This window comes from Rhinolophus sinicus, chromosome 2, assembly GCF_057876585.1.
Source record: "Rhinolophus sinicus isolate RSI-liver-muscle chromosome 2, RSI-T2T, whole genome shotgun sequence".
Classification (NCBI taxonomy): domain Eukaryota; kingdom Metazoa; phylum Chordata; class Mammalia; order Chiroptera; family Rhinolophidae; genus Rhinolophus; species Rhinolophus sinicus.
The window spans coordinates 55,408,512-55,436,441 of NC_142502.1; the positions used below are offsets into that span (position 1 = coordinate 55,408,512).

General features: G+C 35.2%; 1 long non-coding RNA gene across 3 annotated transcripts in view; it reads right to left on the minus strand.

The window, feature by feature from the left end:
• LOC109453591 (uncharacterized) overlaps positions 1–27,930 on the minus strand; it is an 876,632-nt gene that overhangs the window by 644,268 nt on the left and 204,434 nt on the right. For all 3 annotated transcript variants that reach the window (XR_012496692.2, XR_012496688.2, XR_012496689.2), the window contains exons 2-3: positions 7,082–7,191; positions 2,231–2,337 (exon numbers count right to left, since the gene is read on the minus strand). This is a non-coding gene — a long non-coding RNA (uncharacterized LOC109453591). The remainder of the gene's footprint in view (positions 1–2,230; positions 2,338–7,081; positions 7,192–27,930) is intronic.

A 27,930-nucleotide genomic window follows, 5' to 3' on the forward strand; every position in this document is an offset into this window, starting at 1 on the left:
AAATATGAAAACTAAAAGATAATGAAGGGAAACCTTCAAAGTTTTGAGGAAAAGTCATTTCCAATCTAAAATTTAGTAGCTCATTAATGTGCTTATAGGATATAAGTGCAAATCAAGTGTGATTATAGAATAAGGATATTCCGACAAATTCAAATTCACAAAAAATTTACCTCCTACATATTTCTTTCAGAAATCGTCTGGAAAATAAATTCCATTAAAAAGTTGTCAGTAAACTAAGAAGAAATTCAGGAAAAAGGAAGCCAGCTCAGGATAAAGATAAAGGCAAAGTCCTAGGATGATGGTGAGGGCTCTAGGATGGACATCTGCAAGAAAAAATAATGTCTGAAAGGACTCAAATGGCAACTGATTCACTTAACATAGATGTGCCTATCGAACCAGGGAATGCTTTGGAAGGTAAACTCAATATAGCTGATGTCTTAACATAAAAATGGGTAATGGTTAATAAATAAACACAGAGATTATCAAAAGGAGATTTGGAAATTGAAACAAGTGATTCAGTGTGTGCAATGACTGATCGGAGAGGAAATTCCATCACTTTTTAACGTTTAAAGCATGGTGGCAAGAAACTCTGAGAGAGGAAATATTTAAAATCAACTCCAATTGACAAAGTTCTGCTAATTGATTTGTTTGAAAAGCTCTTAAAATACACTGACATATTTCTTTAATGACAGCTAGATTATACAGAAAGGATTTTGTTGCTTGTTGGAGGTGTCATTTGTACCTGATTCTAATTACCGAACTAAATGTCATAGATGTGCCTCTCTCTTTAAAAATGAGAAGCAAAATAAGAGAATGAACTGTCATGTTTAACCTTGCTCCCAAAATTAAAACTGGCTACAAATTTTAATTCCTGCTGTAACCTAAGACCCCTGAGATTCCACAGAAGTCTACAAAATAAAACTTCAACTTGGGCTAGTTTGAGTGGCTAATGATTCCTTGCAACAATTCCTAATTGGTATGTGTAATAAAACATAAGTTATATAAATAGAACAAGATTTCATGGGAAACTTCTTCAGCTCAGCTATTTAGTGACTGTTCTTTCATCAAGAGTTTTTGATTATATAGTTTCATTCCTACAGGAAGAGTTTGCAAGTATAAAAAGGGACACTTTCTTCCTCATCTCCATCTAGTCTCAACTCAGTGCTTCCCAAAACACTTCAAACACACTAGATCATGAATTCAAACTTCATCAAGAAGTCTGGCTGCTGTTGGAAATTGGCCTTCTGTGGGCGAAATCAAAAGAGGAGAGACAGTTACACTGTGGGCTAGGAATGCACAATAGGCTCAATGTCCAACTAAGAAGTGAAACAGATTAGTAAAAACAACAAGCCACCCTTTGTTTTCTAACATAATCTCTTGAACTTTACATGGATTTAGTTGAATTACACTATTTTCCCAATTTAAATAAATTTGACTAGGTTATTATTCAGCATTCTTCCAGTTTCCAAAAAACTAAGCAAATGTTCATCACAAAAACCTCAATAATTGGCTTAAAACTCACAAACCTATGTCTGAAATCATCACCTAAAACCCTAGAAATAAAAAACACAAAAGCTGATATTCTCCCCAGCAGGAATAATCATTTGTCTCTCCAAACTAACCTACCCCCAAAGCAAAAATAACCATTTGAACAATCATCATATAATACAAATATATACAACATTCTAAAATTAATTTCCTGAGGCATTAAAACCTCTAAGTTGTGAATAACCACTAACTTAATAAATCTTTCAAAGTTCTGGTTTCTTTTGTGATGATAAGATAATAACCTAACTCAGGGGCAGAGAGAAGGGACTCTTAATATGTTACCTTCTTAAAAATTGGATGAAAGGTATGCTAGTTTGCAATGGGAAAGCTTCATATATGAATAAGTATATGGTCTATCATTTGGTAATATTTAAGCTATTTGATAACTATACTGAAAAAAGAATCTGTGCTTTTCACTGAGTTAAACCTCTTGAATTTAAGAGACATGTCCATACAATCCTTTCTGGGGCAAAAAACACACAAAAAAACAAGAACAAAAACACAGCCTGCATGCATAAGACAATTCCAGAAAAGGTATTTTCTAATTTTAATCAAACTTTACCCTTCTCATCTCAGCCTGAAACTACAGGGTAAGTTCATTCCAGTCCAACAACCATTACAAAATCATTTTAGAAGACCCTTGACAACAGTAAATTTGACCTCATTATCTCAGTGTACTTACACATTTTGTGCACAGGCTCAGGACATAAGGAGTCAAAACCATCTCTGATGCTTTCTGACAGATTGGAGATGAACCAGATCCCACAGGGGTGCACACACCAAGGACATCTAGAAATGAAATGACAAAATATTAACATCTCCAGATTCTGTCTGTGAAGACGCAGGAGAAATTCTAAGATTTTTTAAACTCTGAGTGTACCGTTAAAGAGAATCACGTCCATTTTTGTTGTTGTTGTTACACTTTGTTATGCTTCAAAATTTCATCAAAAATAGCACCATATTCTGAAACCAGATTTTCTATTAATACGTCAAAAACTTAACTCCTCTGTAATTTGTGTATGCTAGCCTCAGTTTTCATTTCAAGAGGGATAAAACTTCAATCAGGGCGTTGGCTTCTTACAAAGATTTATTCAAACATTTTATGAATTATATAACTAGAACATTAACTCATTCACAGAAAGAACATCTTAAGGCCATCTAATATAGTGGAGAAGAAGACAAGCTTTGAAGAGTTGGTGTCACTGGAGTTAAAGTCAAGTTTCTTAAAGGTACAGTGGGTCTAATACTAGCACCTACTTCATGATGGGACTGTTAGAATTAAACTTAGCATAGTACCTGACATGTCATGTTTAAAGAAATGTGAGATCTATTATTTTAATTATTAGTATTCATTCACACAAAAAATATATATATATACTTAAGATCCACCCTTCTTCCTTGCTTTGAAGGAACTGGCCCCTTTTAAATTAATGGAGGCAGTTATTGTAGAAGATTGTCCCACAGTCAAAAGGAAAAAAACATAAAGCTTTAATGGTAAGACAGAGCACTTTCACCAAGCTCAAGGACTACCTCAAAACTTAAAATCAGCATCAAAAACCAGTATAAGAGTCTCCAGAAACGAAAATAAAACAGTTGTGTGATCGTCTGTAACACCTGGTGAAAGTGATGAGAATAAGTCTTAGGAGCTCCCCTGTGACCTGCCAGTTCCCTCTACGTCAGCCCATGTCACTAGGCAGGTACAACAGACTCCTTAGTTCTGTCTTGGCCCGGGTGTCCCTAAAATCAGAATCAAAGAAAATGTCTATCAGTAATTTATTTGAATGCAAGTAAAATAAGGAAGTATGACCAAGGGATAAGGGAAGTAAAGTCAGGAGAGAAAATCAATACAAGGATTTATTATCAAGTCAGCACCACTATGAGCAACTGGTTGCTTAATCTAGCAAGACTTTCTTAAAAGCCTTATGACACTGACTTCAGAACTATGTCCCCAAAGGAAGAAAAGGGGAAGCATTAATCTATTGGCTCCTACTCCCCAGAAGTCAAGGGTAACTCTGAATGTTGTCACTTCCCTTGCTAGTCCAAGATGCTCATGCACGAATGTCATCCATGTTCCCACAGATGGTTTTATGACTTGTGTGGAAGAGGCATTATTAATTAATATGTACACAAAATAATTCAAAGTATGAATGCAACTGATAGCAACACCATGGTTGAAATAAGTTTTGAGGACTTAAAATGATGCACAAGAGTTCAGCATACAAAATCAACCAATGTAAAATATCACGTTAATAGAATGAAGGGGGGGTGGAATTATCATCTCAATTGATGCAAAAGGATTTTACAAAGTCTAATATCTTTTCATGATAAATACACTCAAGAAACTGGGAATGGAAGGAAACCTCATGGTAAATGAACATGATAAAGGGCATTTATGAAAAAATCACAGCCAAATTATACTCAATGATGAAAGACTGAAAGGTTTCTTTCTAAGATCAGGAACAAGATGAGGATGCCCACTTTCACTGTTTCTATTAAACATTGTACTGGAAGCTCTAGCTATAGTAATTAGGCAAGAAAAAAATAAAATAAAAGGTCTCCAAACTGGAAAGGAAGAAGCAAAATTATTTTCAGTCAAATTTGTATAATTCTATTTACATGAAATATCCAGAATATATAATTTCATAGACAGAAAGCAGATTAGTGGTTGCCAGGGGATGAGGAACAGGGGTTGGGTCCCAGCTGTGTATTGGTTACAGTGTTTTCTTCTGAGGTGATGAAAATGTTTTGAAAAGAGATAGACGCGATGGTTACACAATATCACGAACGTACTAAATGTGATTGAACTGAACACTTTAAAATTTGTTGTTTTTTTACTGCTATGTGAATTTCACTTCATTTTTTTTAATTATGCACAGAAGTGCATAATTAGTCTCTCTAATTAAGTGCATACAGTCCTCTCAGTCTTCAGATTGCTATAGGGCTACCTAACTGAAGTCCAAACACAGTCAAATCAAACAGATGGGTTTCCTGACTGTACGGAGAGCATTTGAAGGTGAGAGAGTGGTATATATGTTGGGAGGTCTAGTGAATTATCTGTAACTGCCAAGGTTTTATCAGATGTCAGATGCAGGGTCACCTTAAAAAAATAGATTCCTCCATGCTTGTCAGTTCCTCTGCCTGGACCAAAATTATCAATAATACTTATCACCTAGTTACGTGCTATTTCAGCATGTCTACATTACCCTACAGATAAGTGCCATATCTCTACACATGTTCATTTAAGTCAATGAATAAGGGTAAAAGGCCACAAAGGAAGGAGAGTAGAGGATATCTTTTGGATATGAAATTATATAATTATAATTGGAGTTGACTGAACAAAGAACTCTACAGTAAATCAACTTTTGAAATGGAAAAAGACATTTAAGTATGCAGGGATTGCATATGTAATTTTTAAGAATTCAAGCTTACGATCACATTTGTACTTTCCTCTGCACTAACATATATCATTTATAGTCTATTTGATTTGTTTACTTTAACAAATAATATTGATTCTGGTCCAATTTTACAAGCAGTAATTTCAACATTTCTGGCTACATTTTCATGGATCCAAAGTCACATAGCCTCAAGACAAACTAATCAATACCCTTTTTAACTAATTAAAGCTTTTAAAAAATATAACAATGAAGAGACACATTTCAATGCCTGCTTAGTGGAAGTGGGGAATCTCTTTTTTCATTGCCCCCTCTTGTGTCTTGCTTCTGTGACAAAAATTCCCCATAAGATTCAAAGACAAGGGGAAGTGTAAGTAATACTGCAGACATCCAGAAGTCCTAGAGAAATAATCCACTCATGGCTAGCGAAGAAAAGTGTTAAACCCACAAATCTCTAGGACATCTTCATTCATGTACTGATTAGAACCCATTCTCTCTTCTCTGACCCAGTCAGGATCAACTTCTAACGAGATATTCTGAAGACCCTTTGATCTTTGCGAGTGTGAAGTTCTCCTTAATGATTCTCTTCCACTTTCTTTTATTAAAAAAAAGTGAAATATGAAATTTGACTGTCGAAATTTGTATTTGGTTCCTCTGCCCATTTTTTAATTGGACTTTTTGTTGTTGTTGTTGTTGTTGAGTTGTATGAGTTCCTTATATATTTTGGATATTAGCCCTCTATTGGAGAAATGGTTTGCAAAAATCTTCTCGTATTCGGTTGGTTACCTCTTTATTTTGTTGATGGTTTCTTTTGCTGTGCAGCTTTTTATTTTGATATAGTCCCATTTATTTATTTTAGCTTTTACTTCCCTTGCCTTTGAAGTCAAATTTCTCTATACAAATAGCCAGTAGACATATGAAAAAATACTCAACATCACTAATCATCAGAGAAATGCAAATAAAAACCACAACGAGATATTACCTCACCCTAGTCAGAATGGCTATTATCAAAAGACAAATAGTAACAAGTGTTGGAGAGGCTGTGGAGAAAAAGGAACCCTCATACACTGTTGGTGGGAATGTAGACTAATGCAGCCGCTATGGAAGGCAGTGTGGCGGTTCCTCAAAAAATTACAAATAGAATTACCATATGACCAAGCAATCCGTCTCCTGGGTATCTACCCAAAAACAAATCTATAAATATTTATTTGTAAAGATATATGTGCTCCGATGTTCATTGCAGCATTATTTATGGTGGTTAAGACATGAAAACAACCAAAGTCTCCTTACATAGATAAATGGATAAAGATGTAGCATATATACACTATGGAATACTATTCTGCCATAAGGAAAGATGAAATAGTGCCATTTGCAACAACACGGATGGATCTTGAGATCATTATGCTAAGTGAAATAAGTCAGACAGAAAAAGTCAAGAACCATATGATTTCACTGATATGCGATATATAAAACTGAATACAAAAGGAACAAGACAAACAAATGAAGAAACAAAAACTCATAGACACAGACAATAGTTTAGTAGTTACAAGAGGTAAAGGGGATCCAATATATGGTGAACACACAATGTGACATATAGGTGATGTATTACAGAATTGTACACTTGAAATCTATGCAACTTTACTAACAATTGGCACCCCAATAAACTTTATCTTAATAAAAAGAAATCTGTGACTGTCATTCAGTGTTCTTAAATATTGTATTAATGTTGGTGTGCCCTTCTTACAAAATAAATTATAACCATGGCAGCAAAAGTAGAGGGCATGCAACATTTGCTACATTTCTATAAGAAGTCTCTATCCAGAAATCACACTGTTTGCTATATTCATCTTCGAGAAGAGAGAAACTGTAGTGCTTTGAATGGTGGTCCCAAAAAGTATATCCATGTCCAAATCTCTAGAACCTGTGAATGTTACCTTATTTAGGAGAAGAATCTTTGCATATGTGATTAAATTAAGGATCTTGAAATGAGATTATCCTGAATTATTGGGGTGGGCCTTAAATCCAATGACAGGTATCCTTATTAGACAGAAGAAAAGAAGACACACATAAGAGTAGGAGACTTGACAATGAAGACAGAAATTGGAGGGATGTTGCCATAAGCCAAGGAAGTCAAATGATACCTGGAGCCACCAGAAGCTGGAAGAAGCAAGGAAAGATTCTTCCTTAGAGTCTTTGGCGGGAGTGCAGCTCAACCAGCTGACACCTGATTTTGGACTTCCGTCTTCCAACACTGTAAGAGAATAAATTTCCATTGTTTTACATCACCATGTCTGTGGTAATTTGTTACAATATTCCTAGGACACTAATACAGGACACATCCCTTTGTGCCTTAATGAAAAAGCTGTGGCCCTCATTTCTTCTTCTAAAGGAGATATCCTCCCTTTGAAGCAGCTCTCTAGTAGAGACCATAGCACTTGGTTGAGGTAAAACTCAACCTGTGGGTTGAGGTGAAACTCATCTGTGCCCATGCCTACAACCAACCTTTAGCAAGACTAAATGTCGTGCAGCTCACATTTGAACTTGAACATCGCCTTCGATGAGAAGGAAAGGACAATAAAAAATATCTTTGCCTGCTCTGTTTCTTATGATACTGAAACTTCAATCTCAATGTGCATTTAAAAATAAAAGTAAGGCTAAGCCAAATATGAGAGTAAATTCTAACTTTTCCAAGAATGTAAAACAAGAACTTCCTCAACTCCCAGAAGCTACAACTCTAGAGAAATCAGCAGTCAGCCTTTACCAATCTTTCCACAAGTCATGAAGCACCCCCTGCTTGGACTCCTGGTGGAAGAGGCCCTGAAGCTCCCTTTCAGTGGCTATTTTTATTTACCTAAGTAGCTTATTACAAGACTGAAACCCATCTGTGCTTTTCTCTTGACTGTGGCACTGGGCGGAGGGGTGGGATGGGGCTGGGGGGGAGGCTGTGTGTGTGTGTGTGTGTGTGTGTGTGTGTGTGTGTGTGTGTGTGTGGTAGAATAACTTTTCTAAGGGCTGAGTGCTATATTACATAGGTAATTTAATATTACAATTTTACACCGGTAACTGACAGATGTAATTTAATTTATAGTTTTCTCAACAACCATGAATGAAAGTATTACTACATTTGCTTTATGGAATAAAAAAACTGAAGCTTCAGAATAATTTGTCAAATGTCCAGAGTGTAATTTCAGAAACCATACCAGTATTTGAAATCACACTGTGTATTCTTTCCACTGTCCACACTCTACCAAGCAGTGGACACTGCTTTAAAAACATAAAATTTAAAAAGCAGGTATATTCAGTTTAAATTTAAGATTGAGGAACAGCGAACAGCTTTTTAAAATTTGAATCCATGAAATTAACTTCCTTAATCTGCTCATCAAGATGTATGTGATATGAACCCATTTTCCAAAGATCTATGCTCTTCTTTCCACTCTGCTCAAAATACAATTTATTCATGTTAAAGAGTAGGCATATATTGTTCCTTGCTCCTTTCCTGATGTAAAACATGGCCACATATATGTACTCTACACATACTCCTCTCAACACAGCTACAAACGGCAATTAAACTGGGCTTAATTTACAGTTTTGTTAGCGGCCTCAAAAGAAAAAAGGCTACATGTGAACCCCTTTCTATGATACCCTACCAATATGAGAAAGGGGTAATTATTCATTGATTGAGGCACAGTAAATCTCATACACACTAAGGTTAACTCACTGAGCTACGAAACCACTGTGCAATCACTTTTCTGCTATCATTCACTCATACAGCAAAAAGAAAATTGCATATACCACTTAGAAAATAAATACTGATATAAGGAATAGTTTGCATTTACTTTAGATTAAGAGCTACTGAAAACCCACCCATACAATACCAACACTAAACACAAACACACACACACACACACACACTCACACACACTCACACACTTTTATTATCAGGGATGTCCTCATTTTATTCAATGAGATTTTGCGGAAGAAAACTAATATTAAAATATAGTGCATCAGAAGTTAAGAACAACTCTATACTTTGCACTTGGAGTAAAGCCAAACATAAAAGAAACACGCTGTATGTTTGACTCTGCAGCATGTGAATATAAGCCTAAAGCAGGTATCATCTATTTAAACTTTCATATAAGAGGTATAGTATATGTAACTGAAGAGTCATCATTACTGACTAAGTATTCAATAATTCCTCTATTGTCATACTGCTTTAATGAGGTACAAAATACACCATACTTTTCATCCCTGTTGATAACCCTGGATCTTTGATTTCAGATCCCCACTGTACCACTGCCATTCAAATTTGCTTTAGCTCTAACCCAGAATGGGAAGAGGGCACATAGTGGCTGACTTTGGCTGGTTAGCTACTTTCAACGTCCCTGATAGCATCTTTAGACACACAAACTATGCCTCTTAACTCCATTTAGGATCTAGCTTATTCTTATTGCTCAGAGGCCCTGTAAATAACACAAAGGAAACCTGGCTTTCTCAGTCCTCCTTTCAGTTAAAGGGAGTCACGAACGGAGTTATGGCCAACGGAATATGGATGGCTGTGACGTATGCCACTTCGAACTCTGGCCCCTAAAGCCAGCTGCACAAGGTATCACCCTCTCTTATTCTATTCACTGCCTGTGGGACACAAGGTGAGACTGTACCTAATGTAGGAGATAGCAGCACTACAGCGGAGGAAGCTCCTGCATCCCTGAATGACTACGTGATGCAAAACTTTCTGTACTTTTTTCATCAAGGACCAGGAATGAAGTTTCCTGTTTAGTCACTGGTCACTTCAAAATAGTCTAGCAACCAAACCCTTAAAAGCTTAATAACCAACACCATGCCATGCTTGTCTGTAAGGAACTAAGATGCAAACAAAATGAGGGTATGAAGAAGGCATAACAGATTTTTCAAAGGAAAAGTAAGTTGAAGCTGGCAGTCCTTGAGGTAGATTTATTCTTTTCTAAACCTACGTGATTGCTGAAGCAATTCTCTACCATTCCCACCACCATCACACCACTGTCAACCTCACTCCTACTCCATTCCAGTTGCTGGACTGTCCCACAATTTTTTATTAATTGTGTCCTTCCAGACCCAACTCTCAAATCACTTTCACAGGAAATCTCCAAGTAACAATCCCATCCTTTGATTGCTTTCTCTCTGCATACCTTGGCATCTACACATACTCCTTTCAATGAGACAACTATTTGTCATGTGTTGGGTTTCCCCGTAAGTACCTGAAAGGAAAGAATGCCCATTTTGGAATCTCCAGCCCAGAACTGTACCCAGACTAGGTACTTAAAAATATTTATTGAATCTATTCTTAGTAATTGATTTATTACCATTTGATAAAGATTTTTGTTCCAAACTTTTATGTTTGCCTTTCCAATAAGATTTCAAGCTACCTGAAGTCAGGGCTGTATTATATAGCTTTTCCCCCACAAGCCTACTTCTGTGTAATGCATTAAGTAGATAATCAAATAAACATATTAAGCAACCATGTGGAATTCTCTCTTTATGTTTTTCCAAAAGCTCAGAGAATAGTTAGAAAACTAAAGCTTATTTGGAGGGGGAAATGTGCACATTCTACAGTTATTTATGACTTCACCTTCCATTCTGAGCTATCTTTCTGGGCCATGGGTGGAACGAAATGTAAGAAATCTTCAGGAATAGGTATGAAAAGAGTACTCTCAGAAATGTCATTATTTTTATAAGGAATATTAAAAGAAACAACAGGCACTTTTTCCCTTTCTAATGTGTGCATAATTAACCGCTTACCAGAAAGTCATTACCTTATAAATAAAACTGTATTTCCTATTATTTCTAACAATTGTCACTTTTCCTTATAGTAACACCCTATGTTTCCTACCATATAAGCAATACCATTCATTGGTAAGGCTATCCCTAGTATGAGAAAAAAACTATCTCAAGCCACTTTATATTTCTTGAGACCATCCAAATTTCATTTATTAATTCTTTGCTACCTTATCTACTTTCAGATTTAAATTTGGATTTTTACATAAACATGCCCATAAAAAAAGGCTATTCATGAGTAGCTGAGTATTAGAGAACACATAACAGTAAATTGTTCATTCAGCATAATAAACTGGCATTCTAGGCTATTCATCAATAACTATGAAGTTTGTGAAATATGTGTTTTTGCAGAGACATTAAGTCACTGGTTGCATGCTGACAACGTGGAGCAGGGTTACCTGGACTAGGCAACACCACCAATTGGAGCATAGTGTTGGCCTTCCAATGTGCCTCCTGAGGATGTCCTACCCTACTGCATACTGTCCATCCCTTAAGCACCTGATAATCTACTGTAGGACACTACTGCATACTCATTTCAGGTCTTGTCTGCTGAAAACACACTTGTACTAGGTAACATTTACTATTCCCCTTGATCCTGACAATCCATTAGTTTAAGCTGTAGGTACCTCCCACAGACACTGCATTTTAGTCCTATTTGTATCCCCATTATAAACTGAATGTTTGTGTTGCCCTAATATTAAGAAACTAACCCCAAATCTGATGGTATTAGGAAGTAGTGCTTCTAGGGGGTGATTTGGTCATATAAGTGGAGCCCTCATGAATGGCATTAGTGCCTTTATGAAAGGGACCCCAGAGAGCTCCTTTCCGTCCTCCACCTTGTGAGGACACAGTGAGAAGATGGCCATCTATGAACCAGGAAATGTGCCCTCACCTGACACCACATCTGCCAGCACTCTAATCTTCAATCTCCCAACCTCCAGAACTATGAGAAATAAATTTCTGTTGTTTATATAAGCCACCCAGTCTATGGTATTTTTGTTATAGCAAGCTGAACAGACTAGACAATCCCCTTAAAATCCGACACAGTTCTAAACAGAGTAGGTGATCTATATGAACTTGTCGAATTGTTTATTGATTTACCTTAGGCTTTAAATTTATTGTTTCCCCTATATCTTAATTAGCTATGAAGAGGGTATGGCGACTAGAGGTGATAGGAAGGGGAAAATGTACTCAATAAAATACTATGTGTCAGGCATTGAGGTGAATACTAAATCCTAATAACTTTGGGGGTGGGTTTTATTTTATTTCCATTTTACAGGTGAAGAATTTATATCTCAGAGCAATTATTTGCTTAGAATCACAATAGTAGTAACGTAAACATAACTGGCAAGATTTGAATTCAGGGACTGTCTGCTTCCCCTACTGTAACCTTCTGCCAGTCTTTCTACAGTTTAACACCAGCACCTTACAGAATTCCTGCACAAAATACACACTCAGCTTCTATACTCTATTGCCTCCAATGAAAAAGGTCATTGGAGTAATGGAAACCAAAGCACAGAGAGACTAGGGAAATAAATGGGTCATCAGTATGATGGTTAGGAGAAGACTGTGAAGAAAGTTGCAAGATCCTCAATAAATATTGATCAATATACAAGAGGCTTATGGAGTTTGTTGGCTGCTAGTAACCAACATAATCTGAAAATAAATCAGAGCACCCCAGAAAACAAGGGAATATTTTCCGAGGAGCCAATGAGGTGGGCTTTTTTGTTTGTTTGTTTTCCACTTTCCAGAAGTAACTAAATTTAGTGGCCTACCATCCCTGGGAAACATGATTCAAAATGTAGTAATATGTGAATTTGCTTTATCATAGCAATCCTACCTTAGCAAGAGAATTGAAGACTCATAATTTTACTCCTACTATCAAAAATATTGAGAAAAGATTCTCAATTTTCCAGTTCTATCAACAAGCTGGGAGGGACTTTATTATTTTCATATATTTTAAAATGTAGCTGTATTATTGTGGTCAATATACCCTGGGAGATGGTATCTAGAATCAATTGGAAGGTAGAGTAATGAACATATAAATCATCCTGCAATCATCACATTGAATACATTTATGATTTTTTGATGTCCAAAAGCCCAAACAAGTTATTCTTAAATGGTGTATCTCTTAATTATTCATTAAAGGCTGTAATCTCTATTAACAGATTTTACTAAAAGGATATGAGTCTCCTCTCATGAACTGGTTTAAACCTCATGGATCCACTTCAGCCTTCTTTCTGTTCAACATCATCACATTCGTTTTACTACATTTCCTATATCAATCGAACATAGAAAGCAAGTTTAAACATTCTCCTAAATAATTAGCCACATTGGAATAACATATTATTCATCATTATTATTTAAATCTTGTTTTTAGTAATACTTGTTTTAGAATACTGAGAAAATTTTGTAATTGCTGCCTAATCTGCAAAATATGTTAATTTCATAATTATAATTTAACAATATAGCTCCCCAATTTTATCTGTTTATCCTTCCCATATCCATACATATATGTAGTCATGTATGTGTATTTTTTAATTATTTTCATGAAATATAACACATATATAGAAAAGTCTATAAATGGCTGAATGATCATGATAAAGCAAAGCCCCAAGTACATTTCTTGACATCCTAGATCAAGAAACAGAATATTAATAACATCATTTGGAAAACTCCTTTAGAAATAATACATCTAGGCAATGATCATCAATGACTGCTAATCTAACTGACTGAAAGAGAGGCAACTGGAGGCTACATTCTTTCTACCAGAAATAATCAACGTCACCTATGAAATATTCGCTCTCCTCATTTCCCATGGAACTAAACCAAGTCTCTAGTTCTAACGTCAAATACAAGGTACACAGGAACATATTAAATAACATCAGTGAGATTCATTTAGCAAATATCAAGACTATAGCAAACACTACAGGGCAAATGACAAAAAAGTAAGAAAAGAAAAAGGGAGGGAGCAGGCACTTAAAGATAAAAAGGACTTAACTATAGAGTGACCGTACACTTTTTCATCCAAACCAAGATATTCTAGAAAGTGAAAAGAAATGCTATCGAAATTTAAATCTTTGGACAATCTAGAATATACAGTCCCACCACCCAAGAGGCATAGCAGCTAAATTAAAGAGGTGGGCAATTTTATGAGTCCTGATATGAACAAACCAACTGTTCAAAAAATTGAGAATGTTAGGAAACTTTAAAAGTCCAATTGGATAACTGATAGTGTTAAAAATTATTGTTTCTTTTTGTGACGATGGTATTGTGAATGTGTTTTTAATATGGCATCTTTTAGAAACACATAAGAAATATTTACACATTTGAAATTATATGATGTATGTGATTTGGTCACAAATGGTCTATGTTGTAGGTAGGGGAATTTGGGTAAGAGATGAGATCACATAGTCCATAAGTTGATAACTTTGAAACTGGGTGGGAAGTATATGGGAGTTTACCAAATTGTTTCCTCTGCCCGTGTTGGAAGTTTACATAATCATTTGCATTGACATTTATTTTATAGAAAATATTGCCAGCACCTCAGAAATCCACCATATGCCCACTCCCAACCACACCCCTCTTGCTTTTCTCTAAATGTAACGACCGTTTTTATTTATACTTTCATTACTATCTATTCCTCACCAAACACTACAATTTACTTTTTATATAAATGGAATCATACTGTACATATTTTTCTGTGTGTTTTTTAAATTTACATTACATATGCAATGCAATATCATGTATCGCTTTAGTATATTCCTTCCCATTTGCTGTGTTTTATCTCACTCTATGACTCTGGCATATGTATTTATCCATTCTAGGGTAATTGGACATTTGGGTACTTTCCAGTTTGGGGCTACTACATATGATGTGTTCTGGGGACACAAGTGCATTTATTTCTATTAGGTGATTTGAAAGGAGATTATAGAGAAGGTAAAGGTCAGACAATGATTTAAGCTCACAGTTCAGCAAGTGCCTCAAGTAGAAAAGGAGAGCAGAAAGTTGAGCTCATTTCTTTGCAGTTCTCCTTTCTCCAGGATCTTAGACAATTAAATACTGGTTGCTTTGGTAGTCCTACACTCCAAGTTTGTTTCTTCAGATTGCTAGAATTACTCCCCTCTTTTTCCTATACAGCCATCTCCAGTGTCACATAGGAGCTGCAGGATAGATCTGGGCCCTGAGCAAGAGGATGGAGATAGCATCTACTTCATGGGACTGTTGCAATGATTACATGACGAAATGCATATAACCTTCTTAGCACAGAGTGGACACACAATAAATGCTGGGAAGAGGAACATGAGATTTGGAATCAGAAGACCTGAGTTAGCATCCCTGCTTGAATATTTGTCACTGAGTGACCAAAAGGAGGTTACTTCACCCTTTATGTGTGTTACATGCCGTTGACTTGGCTCTGACTCGGGCAACTCTGTGAATGATTGATATCCATAGTGTTCTGTTCTCAATAGCCTTGCTCTGCTCCTGGAGACTCAGGCCTATGGCTTCTTTTATAGTCAATCCATTTCAGATTTAGTCGTCCTCTTTTCCTGCTGCCTTCTATTTTTCCCAGCACTACTGTCTTTTCCAAAGAACCTTGCCTTCTCACAATGTGCCTGAAGTAGCACAGCTTCAGTTCTGTCATTTTTGCCTCCAGTGATGTTTCAGGCTTAATTTGCTCTAGAACCCACTTGTTCATCTTCCTGGCAGTCCAGGGTATCCACAGAGCTCTCCTCCACCATCATATTTCAAATGCATCATTTCTTTTTCCTATCAGATTTCTTCGTTGTCCATCCTTTGCATCTGTACATAATAATTGGGAATATGAGGATGTGGATGATCTTAGCCTTGGTCTCTAATGACATATCTTTGCTCTTGGTGATCTTTCCTAATTCTTCCATTGATATTCTTCCGATCCTCAGCCTTCTCATGATTTCTTAGCTGCAGTCTCCATTTGATCTGATGACTAAACCAAGGTAAGCAAAACCTTTAACAATTTCAATGTGTTTATTTTCTACGTTCAAGTTGTGTACTTCTTCTGTAGTCATGATTTTTGTCTTTTTGATGTTCAAATTCAGTCCTGCTTTGTCACTGTCTTTTTTCACTTTCATCAGAAGTCATTTCAAATCATTGCTACTTTGTGATAGTAAAATGGTGCCACCTGTATATCTTAAGGTACTGATATTTCTTTCACTAATTTCACTCCGCCTTCCTCTGAGTCCAGCCCAGGTTTTCAGATGCTATATTCTGTGTACAAATTACACCAACAGGGAGACAAAATGAACCCTTGTTTGACACCTTTGCCCATAGAAAACCATTTTGTCTCTCCATATTCTGTCCTGACAGTGGTTTCCTGTCCACAATACAGGCTATGCTTCAGGATAATCAGTGCCGAGGCACACCCATTTCTTTCAGAGCGACCCATAACTTTTCATGATTGACACAGTCAAAGGTTTTATTGTAGTCCATAAAACATAGGCTCACCCTTTATGAGACTCAATTTTCTTATCCGTAAAATGAGAAAAACAATATTAATAGTGAATGCTGCAATTAAAATTTACCATTTGTAAAGTTCCCACCACATTTCATGGCAGAAAGTAAGCATTCAACAAATGATGTGAAGAAGAAAAATTAAGAGGAAAAGGTGGAGAAGGAAGAGCAGAGGGGGGAGGAGAAGGAAAGGAAGAAGATATTAGGTTTGAGGCACAATGTTCATACAGGATGGAAATATACAGCAAATAATAGAAAAAATGTGTGTCTATAACTCAGGCAAGAGGTTGAATTGAATATACTGAGTTAAATCAATAAAAGTAATTCTTCATTGTTATTCCCTCTCAACATACATTATTTTCTCTAAAGCATTTGTCACAATTTGTAATTACATATTTATTTACTAAAACGTTGTCTTCTTCCCAAATTGGTTTCCGTGAGGGAAGGGTTATGATTGTTTTATTATTCAATGCAGAACACATAGTAAGTAGTCAGCAACTATTGTTAACTGAGAATTATCCATTGAAAAGCTGTAGGTACAAAAGATAGATTAGGTGTTTTGGGCTCAGAGCTGGAAAAAAAAATAGAAAGAAAGAACTATAAGAAAATTTAAATTTAAATACAAAAAATTACTACAGTCCCATAAGTCCAATGATTTGTACTTAATGAAACTGGAGAAAGTGTATAAAAATTTAATGTAAATGATATCCCCATGAGCTAGTGCCAATATGAATAGCAAATACATATGTTAACATCATTGCCTGATGTATAGTACATGAACAATAAATATCATTGAATGAGTGATATGTTTATGAAATTAATCATAGTCACTGTGTAATTATTAAAAATCATTTTTAAGACTCACTGTAAATCATAAGTAATATTATTATGTCAAAATATACATATTTTTTAGGAATTATTGTCTCTTTGTCATGTACAAGGTATGTGCTAGACCCTGGGGGCACAGTGAGGAACAAGTTAAATATGGTTCTTACTTTTATAGGTTCACAGTCTAGTAGAAAGGAAAGTAAATAGACAAACAAACCAATAATTAACTTCAATTGTTCAAAATGCATTTAAAAGAGAGGGGACACTAGGAGAGGGGGTCTTTTAAGATGTTACATATGACCTAGCACAATTAGAGTACTGGAATAGGGCAGTGAAAATAGACATGTAGAAAAAACATATAGAGATATATTTTGGCATTGGGGCTGGTAGCTTTTGTTAAAAAATTGGATATAGGAAGAAAGTGTAAAAAAAATAATAAAGTTAAGGATGAGTTAACAACTGGTTAGATGACTCTTGCCATTTCTTCCACGATGGGGGAGAACATATGGATCCAGAGCACAGAGAGCTGGCAGGGCGGGGGATTCGAATTTAACTGCCACCAATATATATTTTAAATCATTAGTGTTTATGTTGCCTGGGAAGAAAGTACGGAAAAGGAACACACATAAAACCAAATTCAGAGGAATCCCCACATTTATTGGTAGGATAGAAGTGGAAAAATAAGTCCAATGGGGCAAGAGGGAGAAGAAAATGAGAAGAGTAATCACTTGCAGCTTCTTGCAAGAGAAAAGTCAGTTTTTAAAAGAAGGGAATGGTCAAGTGTGCCAAATGCTTCCTAAAGTATGCTAAGCTTACTCCCACTTTCCCACTTTCCACAAGCAATTCTTTCTGCCATTTTCAACCTCAGACTCAAGAATAAAATAAATCTCTAGGATGCTTCCCATTTCCTATCTAAAGTGTGAAAAACATTTAGACCTGAATATAAAAAGACCAAGTGAATGAATAAAATTTTGCCAATTTTTGACATAGATCATCATCTGGGATAATTTAAATTTAATGAACATTTTACTGCATAACAAAGTAAACCAAGAGAGAACAAATCTTTTTTTTTTTAAGCAATTGCTGGAAAGTAACAAAAGAGAATAGAATATTTATCAGATCTATAGAAGAATAACATTTTCAGCTTCGAGGCAAAGAAGAAATAAGGAAAGAAAAGATCAACAGATTTTAATACACAACCACTTAGATCCTTTCCAATCAATGAAAAATAGTACTGCCAATAAAAACACATGACGGAGAACATGTATGCATGTTGTAATGGCTGAGGTTAGTGATGGAGTTTACCGGATCAGTCATGGACAAGCAATACTGACATGTGTTTCTCACCACTGTCTCTGATTGATGAGATCTCAAAGCTATATACTTGCAGCCACTTACAGAAAGTAAAAGGTTAGTCCAGTCTAATATCAAAACTCCAAACCATCAACTAATGAAATTCTTCTCTCCCTGGGTTTCTTACTACTCATTGTCCTTTGGAAAGTTTCCCCAAGACCCCCACTCAAAAGATTTGCTTCTTCTGGAAGAAGATTCCTGGACTCTCCAGGGCAAAGTCCCTCTCAAGATGATACAGTTGGGTTCCCTTCCTCTAGTCTAGTCGGACCATGGGGAAACTCGAGCATCTTTGCCCCAGCCCAGGGTAATGCAGCTAGCTTGCCTCCCTTAGCAGTGCCTTAGGCAGCTAAGCTACCACTTTTGAACTTCTCATACATGCATTGACTACCAGACCTGTTGTCTCTCAAATGTCAGGGGACACAGGGCACTGTCTCTAAACCATTCTCTTGAAGCTCCTCCAACTTCATTGAGAGGGAGAAACAGACGTCTTCTCCTTGGAGAGTGAGAGAGGAAATGCCACAGCACAGAAACAACTCATTCTCCAAAGAAGATCTAGTTCTCTGACCTCTTTTCTCTTCTCTTTTACCCTCAAGACAGCCAACCTGTGTAATTGAGCTATTGTGTATTATATTGTTTTGTTTTTAGACAAAACTTTGAGACAATGGAAAAAGTCAAGTAGCATGTTGCTTCTGTGGGTGTTGTAGCGGGTGTTCCTTCATTGCTGGTGACATTGTAAATCAGCACAACCTTCTGGACAGAGTTATAAGGCTTTTCACCTAGTAATTCTGCTGGAAATACTAGCACAAAAAGCATGGAAAAGTTAAAGCATGCATATGTCTTCTGTAAGCATTTATTGTCTAAAGTAGTACCCAGATGAGAAATATCAATTAAGGCTAAATGATAAAACTTTGTTTTCTCAGAAATTTGTATTAACGATTATTTTACTCACCCTATCTCATTTAAACTTTTGTACATCAGAACCTTTGCTTTTCCCCTTTTGTCTTTCTGACCTTATTTTCATTGCTCTGGGTCCTAATTTTGTTGGAATTTTGTTACATATGAGATGATTTTGTGAGAAGACCCTCAAGTAATGTATGGACTAAAGCAGATAGAAAGGAAAGAATGAGTGAGGTAATCTTGACAAAAACAAATGCTCAGCTGTACAAATAGAAAAAGGAAATGGTTTGAGGCACCCATCACTCAAAGACATCACATCCCCCACCCAAACCATCCGAACAATTTAGTCAGAATCTCTAAGGGATGAGCTGCTGCTTCCCTTTATTTTAGTTCACCCACAGATAATTCTAATGTGTAGCCAAGGTTGAGAACCACAGCCATAAGGATTACAGTCTAGACGAAAAAAGGCAAACAATGCAACACATGAATAATGTGTGTATTATGCAGCTGTTCAAAATAATGAAGAGGACCAGGTAGAAGGTGAACTCTAAATATGGCGCAAAATCCCCTTATTGTCTCATTTCTGCTTTTACTATCCCATTTGCTTCTCCTTTCATGGATCGCCTATTCCGTGCATTAGAACCTCACCAATATATTTGCAGGTTCCTAAACATGCCAGGTCCCTTAGGCCTCAGCCTGATTCCCTTTCTCATCCACCTGGATCATTCTTCCTCTCAGCTAACTGACAGCTAAAGTGCATTCTCCTACAGATGGCCATCGGGACCTTCTAGACTGATCTGGGTGCCTAAGGGAATAATAGGATTTCCTGCTGAAAATGGAACCTGTCACCCTGTACTGTAATTGTTGGTTTACTTATATCACTTTGGAAGAAGTAATACTCTCTTCTTCATCATCTCTGAATCACAGTATCTATCAAAGTGCCTTAGCACAGAGAAGGTGATCAATAAATTTTGGGTTAAATTTTTAAATGCATATAACATAATAGAAATGCATATGATGTATGCATTAAATGCATAAGATATAAAAGGAAGGAATTAATATTCACAGAACACATTCTAAGTGACAATGTTTATAACTTCATTTAATTCTCACAATATTCTCTAAGCATCATTTCCTTATTTTACAGATGATGAGACTAAGGCCAAGAGTTTGAAATAATTTATCCAATATTGGAGCTTTAATAAGTACCACATTCAGGTTTTGAATCCAGGCTTATATGACCAAAACTACTTTGCATTTTCAAAACACAAAACAATTATTTTGTAGCCTTGATTTAGGACGAAATTACAAGGTCTTTTAGGTTCTAGAAGCTACAGTCAGGGATAGTCACCAGCAGGTAAGAAAGCCAACATATTTGCTATAATGATCAAAGTTAGTTCACTCACAGACAAATTACTAGCTGTAGTCTTTATGGAGCAAATTCAGCACAACAATACTACTAAAAAAATATCACAATGATTTGATATTCTTAAATGTAATACTTTTTCTACATTTCACCATTCTATGTTTAAGCCTTCAATAAAAGCCTATCGTATTGAATATTATTCAACAGAATTTCTCTACTAGAGTGTTACATAACTATTCTGCAGATTAAGTTTTTCAGGACCAAGTGGTATTAAAATTCCTTATTCCAACAACTTCCTAGCACTAAGACAATCAAAATTGAAACAAAATATGTAGTACCTATATCTCGGCTTATAATTGGTGATATCTTGCAAACAAGTTATTTTCAGATTTCATTTTATGTGTTAGCAATAAGAAACCAGCAAAAGAGGCTATCTGCAATCCACAAACAAATCCATAATAAATAAGTATTAAGAAGGATGCCTTGAAAATTAAGTGCAAACACCTAGAGGATGGACAGAGATTACCAACTGAATTGAATTCACTCATATTCCATTTTCTCCAGAAGCCCAAAATCTGCTGAAGACAGCAGCTTTCAAAAATGAGAACAAAACTATTTCCTTTCAAATTTTATTTATATAGTTGAGGAAAACAATGCTGAATTCATGAGTCTTGCCCAAGCACTCATGGCTAAAGCAGCCAGCATTTGAAACCAGCTCATCGAGAGCCAAGCCCATCTTTATACTAAACCATAATGCATCTCTCAATTTTGGTTTCTACAACCTTGCAAAATCACAGCAAAAATTTAGGAGTAAAAAGGTTTGCTGTTTATTTCATTCATTTTTCTCTTTTGGTCAGACCAGGTTTTTAAAAATCTATCTATTGTTTATATTGCCTGTAGCATAAGATTTCTAGCAACACTGTCATATTCTCCTTATATTTTGTTATGCAAAATAAAGAAATATTATATATTTATATATATGCGTATATATACATATATATTCAGAATACTGTGTAAAATGATTATACAAAATTACTTATAATAGCAAATTTTTGCATTGAGATAAACACTTCACTATGGTTATGAAACACTGATTTAAGTAAGATGAAATTAGAAATAGACACACTGCTTGATATTGGAGATATATCGTTAGTGGATGGAACTCAAAAGAAAACGTAATTAAAGAAACTGTAAAAACATATGTAGTCATCCTCAACGAGTCCTAATATCTTTAATGTGACATATTACATCTCAGGGTTCTAAAAGAACTTGCAAGTGAGATTACTGAACCACAGTTGTCAATATTTAAGGAAATAGTTCAAAGCTGAAGTGTGCTGTTGGGGGATAGTGGGGAAGAGAATGGAACTACAGACAGTATTCAAGTTTCTCAAACTCAAATTCCTCTAGGGGGCAGACAAGTAGTGTCTGAGGTAGGCTAGCAGGGAACGTAGTGAAACCAGGAGCACAGGCTCCATCTCGAGTGTTCCGCACTACTCAGTTCCCACCAGTTGTTGGGTTGAGGGAATATGGGCTTTCGTTGACAGGTGTTATAATTTTTCAAGAGTGTTCAAAACTCCAGACTTTTAATGTAAATATCGTCATCAAATTGAAAAAGTATTTACAGGTCAAACACAAAAGAAATTTGACAAATGACAAAATTCTGCCCATGCCAGATTCTGACGTCAGCTACCAATTTCTAAATGTTCTAATTTCTTCCAATGGAAATAAGAAAAGCAAGGTTTCCTTCAGAATGTAATGCTGTCAAATAATTGAATGAATCAGAGATATAAAAGTCATTTAAAGAAAAGGAAAGTCTCTCAGGCAACAGCAAGACTTGACTCAATGAATTAATACCCAAAGAAAGACCTGTCAATCTAAAAGAGATTTGTATGTCTGAAACAAGGAAAACCAGAGGTTGGGTCTAGAACAGAAGAAAAAGACTGTTCTGGCTCACAGACTTGAACAATTCATTCCTAACCTAAGGTATCTACTTTGCGGAGATTGCTGCAGCTTTCTTCTGCCATTAAACATTTGATTCAATTTTATGCCTACCAAACTAATCCTGAGGAAAACTTCAGTGTTATGTAAATCTCCAGGAGCGTTATGTCTCATTATAAATTGATAAGGTTATAGTTTTGTTTGTACAGCTGTCTCCATGAGTTTGGTCAATGGAAGTTCACCCCTGAAAAACAGATCCATTAACAGTGCTCAAAGATGAACAACGAAATTTGTATTTTGGTAAATTCATTAAGGCAAATTCTACTTTCGGCGTTGTACTGATTGGTAGACATTAGTAAGCTTTTTTCTAGAACTCGCAAAATTCACCACCTACCATTTATTTTTGTTTTTGTTTTTTTCAGTATTACTAAAAACTAAAAATCTTTTAAATATTCAAACGGGAAAAAATAAAGTCGAGAGATTTTCACAATCAATAGCATGGTGAGTTTAACATCAATCCCCAGAAAAATTCTAGAATGAAGTAATAGTTTATAAGTATATTAGACAAATAACATGGATTTGGTAAGTATAATTTTAAAAAATTAATATTTTAGAAATGTGGTAGGCATAATGTACCTAAACTTTAGAAATACTGACATTCAAAGACTTCTCATTAGTGATTTTAACAATTCTCCTTCATCTCTTACTTGAATAAACAGAGAATTTTTATCATATTTTCATATCACAAGACTGCATAAAGACATATAATGGATGACAGCACCAGAAATCAAAAATTAAAGGGTAGAATGTGATGTGTCCAAGTTATATTTATTTGAATTAAATTTAAAATCTTTCATTCCAGTTCCTAAAACCGAATGCCTGAAAAAACATGACAACATCAAAATACACATATTTGGGGGAAAAAACTGAATTTTTTTTGGCAAAAATATCAAGTGAAGTAAATAGCATAATTAATGTAAGGTTAGTTCAATAAAATTTAATATTTTTTTTTTTCATATATAGAAAGAGAAGGATGATAATTAGTCACTGTTCTCAATGAGGTCAAACCATACCCAGGTGTGTTTTTAGGCCCGGGTACCATTTAGTTAAAGGCGTGTAGGCTTATAGGACTTATTTGGAAGAGAGGAAACAAAATAATGAAGGGCAACCAAACCAAGTTATGTGAAGGACAATTGAAGAAACTAAAGACATTAGGCCTCCAAATGGAGAAAATCAAATAAGATACAAGAATTATCGTCTAATATTGGAAGAGTTACCATAGGACAAAATGCAGATTTGTTCAGTCTGATCACAAGGAGTGGAACATAGTAGAAGTTTCATAAAATATATTTCAGCTCACTGTAGAGAATTTTCTTATGGTCAGAGTTGCCCAAGGACAAAATGGACTGTACTAGGAAGCAGGCCGTTCCCCATCCTTGAAGGTATTTATGTGGGCACTGAATAACTACGTAGTGAAACTGTTACAGATGGGGTTCAAAGATTAAAAGACTCATTGGATTTGGCTAGTGATTAAAAAAAAACTTTCTGAAGAACTTGGTATCTTAAGGAATTCCTTGTACATATGATTCAAATTTAATTTTGAAAATAGTTGTTCATCTATTTTCACAAATTTAATTTTAAAAACACACTGCAATGTGTTAAATATAAATATTATCCATACAGCAGTGTGTTTTCCTGTGCCATCAGTTTCCCATGTGGGTACCATTCTGGCAGGTGTTCTTCCCAGCACATGTGTGCCACACGTTCAGCTAATTGCTAGACACCGCCATGGTGTATCAGCAGAGCACATGCTCCCTGACAGCCAAAAGTTGGCTGTACAATAAGTGAATACATAATTAAGTGTGTCCTGAAGAGATAGTATTAGAGATAATTTTAGTGCTTATTTTAAGGTCTGGCTGCTGATTCTATGACTGGGTAAGGAATGTGAGCTGTTTTTAGTTATAGTTACTAATTCAAACTGGAAATCAAAATTCCCTCCCTTTATTCTTTCAAGCTTCTATATCTGTTCATTAGAGGGAATGAAAGCATTACAAAGCACTCTTTTATAGGACAGTTATCATTTACAACTACTTATCTGTGTGACTCAGGATGTTCTGATACTGTACAACCAAGTCAAAATACAGAATTAAATTACACATTGAGGCAGCCAGATGAGAGCAACCATCACACATATCTTCCAATTTCAAATGTGTAATTGTCAAGCATACTGGACTCACTGATGGGTTTTATAATAAGAAAATATTGTAAATATTAACATATATGATAGTTTAGGCTAGTAAAATGCCATTTTTATTTGTTTAAATGCTGGGGATTCTGAATCATATTTTATTTTCAAAACGTATTTTCTGATGTTTAAAACTGTATGGAAACTGTATGGGAATCGATGGCATAATCATTAAAATTCCTTAAAACCTGTGAAGCTATGATTTTATGTGACATAATACTGATTATAAGAAACCTCTAGCTTGCCTTTAGTAAGTCCTATAAATAATTTTCTTAAAAGGAACGGCCCTAACTTAATTTGAACAATCACATAATGTTTTAATGCTACACAAAGAGAGACACTTTTAAGTGCATCTCTGTATTTAAAAACATGTCTTTTCTTCAGTTCATACTTCGTATTTACAATATGTAGTTTACTACAGTTTACCCTGTCAATTATGTAAAGTTTAAATGAGGTATAATTTAAGCCTTAAATTATTTTTGTTCTAATCAATTACTCTTATCTGTTTTGTTTAGTTTAATAAAATCAATGTGAAAATAAGTCTGTAACTATCTAATTTCAGTGCAACAAAATTATCTGAACCCTCTTTAAAAAGGTAGTGCATAGTAATTTTAGAAAGAAAATAGGAGAATATAGTATTTGAGAATGAAGAAAGCAAAGAAGTTTCATTTGACCTCATAGAAACTGACAAATAGGGAATGGACTTATCTGTCCAAGCAACTTAGGCTATTCAGGCAATTTCCTGTCCTAAACAGCAATCTGGCCCAATCCTCAGCCGTCAGAATAAAATCTGAGATTCATTTTAAAAGAGAATCAAATAAGATTTAGAATGAAAATTTCATTGCAAAGCAAAAAAAAAAATACAATAATTTTCTCTTATATAAGAAGACATTTTTAGCACTTTTATTGCAGAAGCAATCCTAAATAAGCGAGCTTTTTTTATAACAGTGTTTCTATAATAATGGTGTTTTATTTCAGAAGTACTATTATTACAGAAATAGCATCACAATAATGGCATTATTGTTGAAACTCTCCTATATCAGAAGCGCTAAATAAGCTTTACTAGATTAAAGAAATTTCAAATTTCTTCCTTTTCAGAGCTAAAAGTGCTATGGCTAGTCACTTTCAGATGATCATATTACAAGTAATCTTATATGGGTTGTCCCAACATTGAAAAATATGTCCAGTTCATACAGACTCCAAGGAAATCTGACATTGAACTAGGAGTCAAAATATATTTGAGTTATATTCTCAACTCTAGTATTAGCTACTGAATGACCTTGAGCACATTGATTTTCCCATTTGGGAAAAATATATTAATTAATTAATTAATTAATTAATTAATTAATTAAATGAGATACTTTATAACTCTCAATGAAAATTTTCCCATTTCTAAAAAACTCATTTTAGTCCCAAGTCATCATCATCAATTGTATATTTTTACTTCTTAGATTTAAACTCGTTGATGTGCTACTTTGTAATTGTTGCGTTTATTCTATTGGAATAAATTTATTTCCTCAAGTTAGAAACTGAATAAAGGTAAGAATTCCTTAAAAAAAAAAAGAAGAGGACTTTTCCCTTACATGGTCAGCACTGAATATAATGGGCAATTTTAAAATTTTAATTAAAATGTATCTGATTTCTAAAAATCCAAGCAGAGTCATAAAATAACAGGGTTTCATTCCAAAGGTAGTAGAATACTATTCAAGAACTTGAAACACTTTTAGGTTGAAGTAAAGCAATGAGATATTGGAATAAGTTTGGAAGTGATAAACAGATACAGTGTTCAATAATAATTAGAGTTCAAAAAATTGCCTCCAAAGAAATCCTATGTCCACATCAAGTATATGTATATAACTATAAATTTCACTTCTCATTCAATATATATTGCTTTGCCATATATTTAGGGAGTATTCATCAAAAAAACTTAATTATATACGGAAATGAATAAGTAAATTTAAGTTTATAAAATTCTACTTTAAAAAAAAAATTCTGCTTTTTATTAAAGATATCTTGTAATCATTTGATGATGAGCTTTCAGCAGATAAAAAAAAAGACAGGAAAGACGTTAAGTTACAAAGCAACTGACCTTTTTAACATTAAAATAAAATCCTATATATTTCTAGGTTGATACAATTAGATTACATCATCTGGTTAAGCTATAGCCTGAGAAACAGTAAAGTAAGGAAATTCAATATACTCATATTCTCTGCAGGCATTTTTACATTTTCAGACTCTCATGAATGCTTCCAGTGTGTATTCTGATAAAATGAAGTTATTCTATTTTTGACTGCAAATAGGAGAGGTTTTGTTAGAATGAATATATAAAACCATATATGTGTATGTGTATACTATACATATACATGCTTTATATATTTCATACACACGCACACACACACACACACACACACACACACACACATGTACGAGGTCTTACAATTAAGTTCGTGAATTTGTTGCAAAGATGTTGCTTTTTGTGATATCAGAGGGATTATTCTTATGAATCTGTACCAAGTGGACAAACAGTTTACCAAGTTTATTATTTGGAAGTGCTGAAAAGGCTGCTTGAAAAGTTAGATGAAAACGACCTGAATTTTTCATCAACAATTCATGGCTCTTGCATCACGACAATGCACCAGCTCACACGGCACTGTCTGTGAGGGAGTTTTTACCCAGTAATCAAATAAGTGTATTAGAAAACCCTTCCCACTCACCAGATCTGGCCCCCAATGACTTCTTTCTTTACCCAAAGATAAAGGAAATATCGAAAGAAAGACATTTTGATGACATTCAGGACATCAAGCGTAATATGACGACAGCTCTGATGGTCATTCCTGAAAAGAGTTCCAAAATTGCTTCGAAGGGTGGACTAGGCACTGGTGTCAATGCATAGCTTCCCAAGGGGAGTACTTCGAAGGTGACCATAGTGATGTTCAGCAATGAGATATGTAGCACTTTTTCTAGGATGAGTTTGCAAACTTAATTGTCAGACCGTGTGCGTGTGTGTGTGTGTGTGTGTGTGTGTGTGTGTATCACACATTCCATTGTTGCCAAAAGAAAAA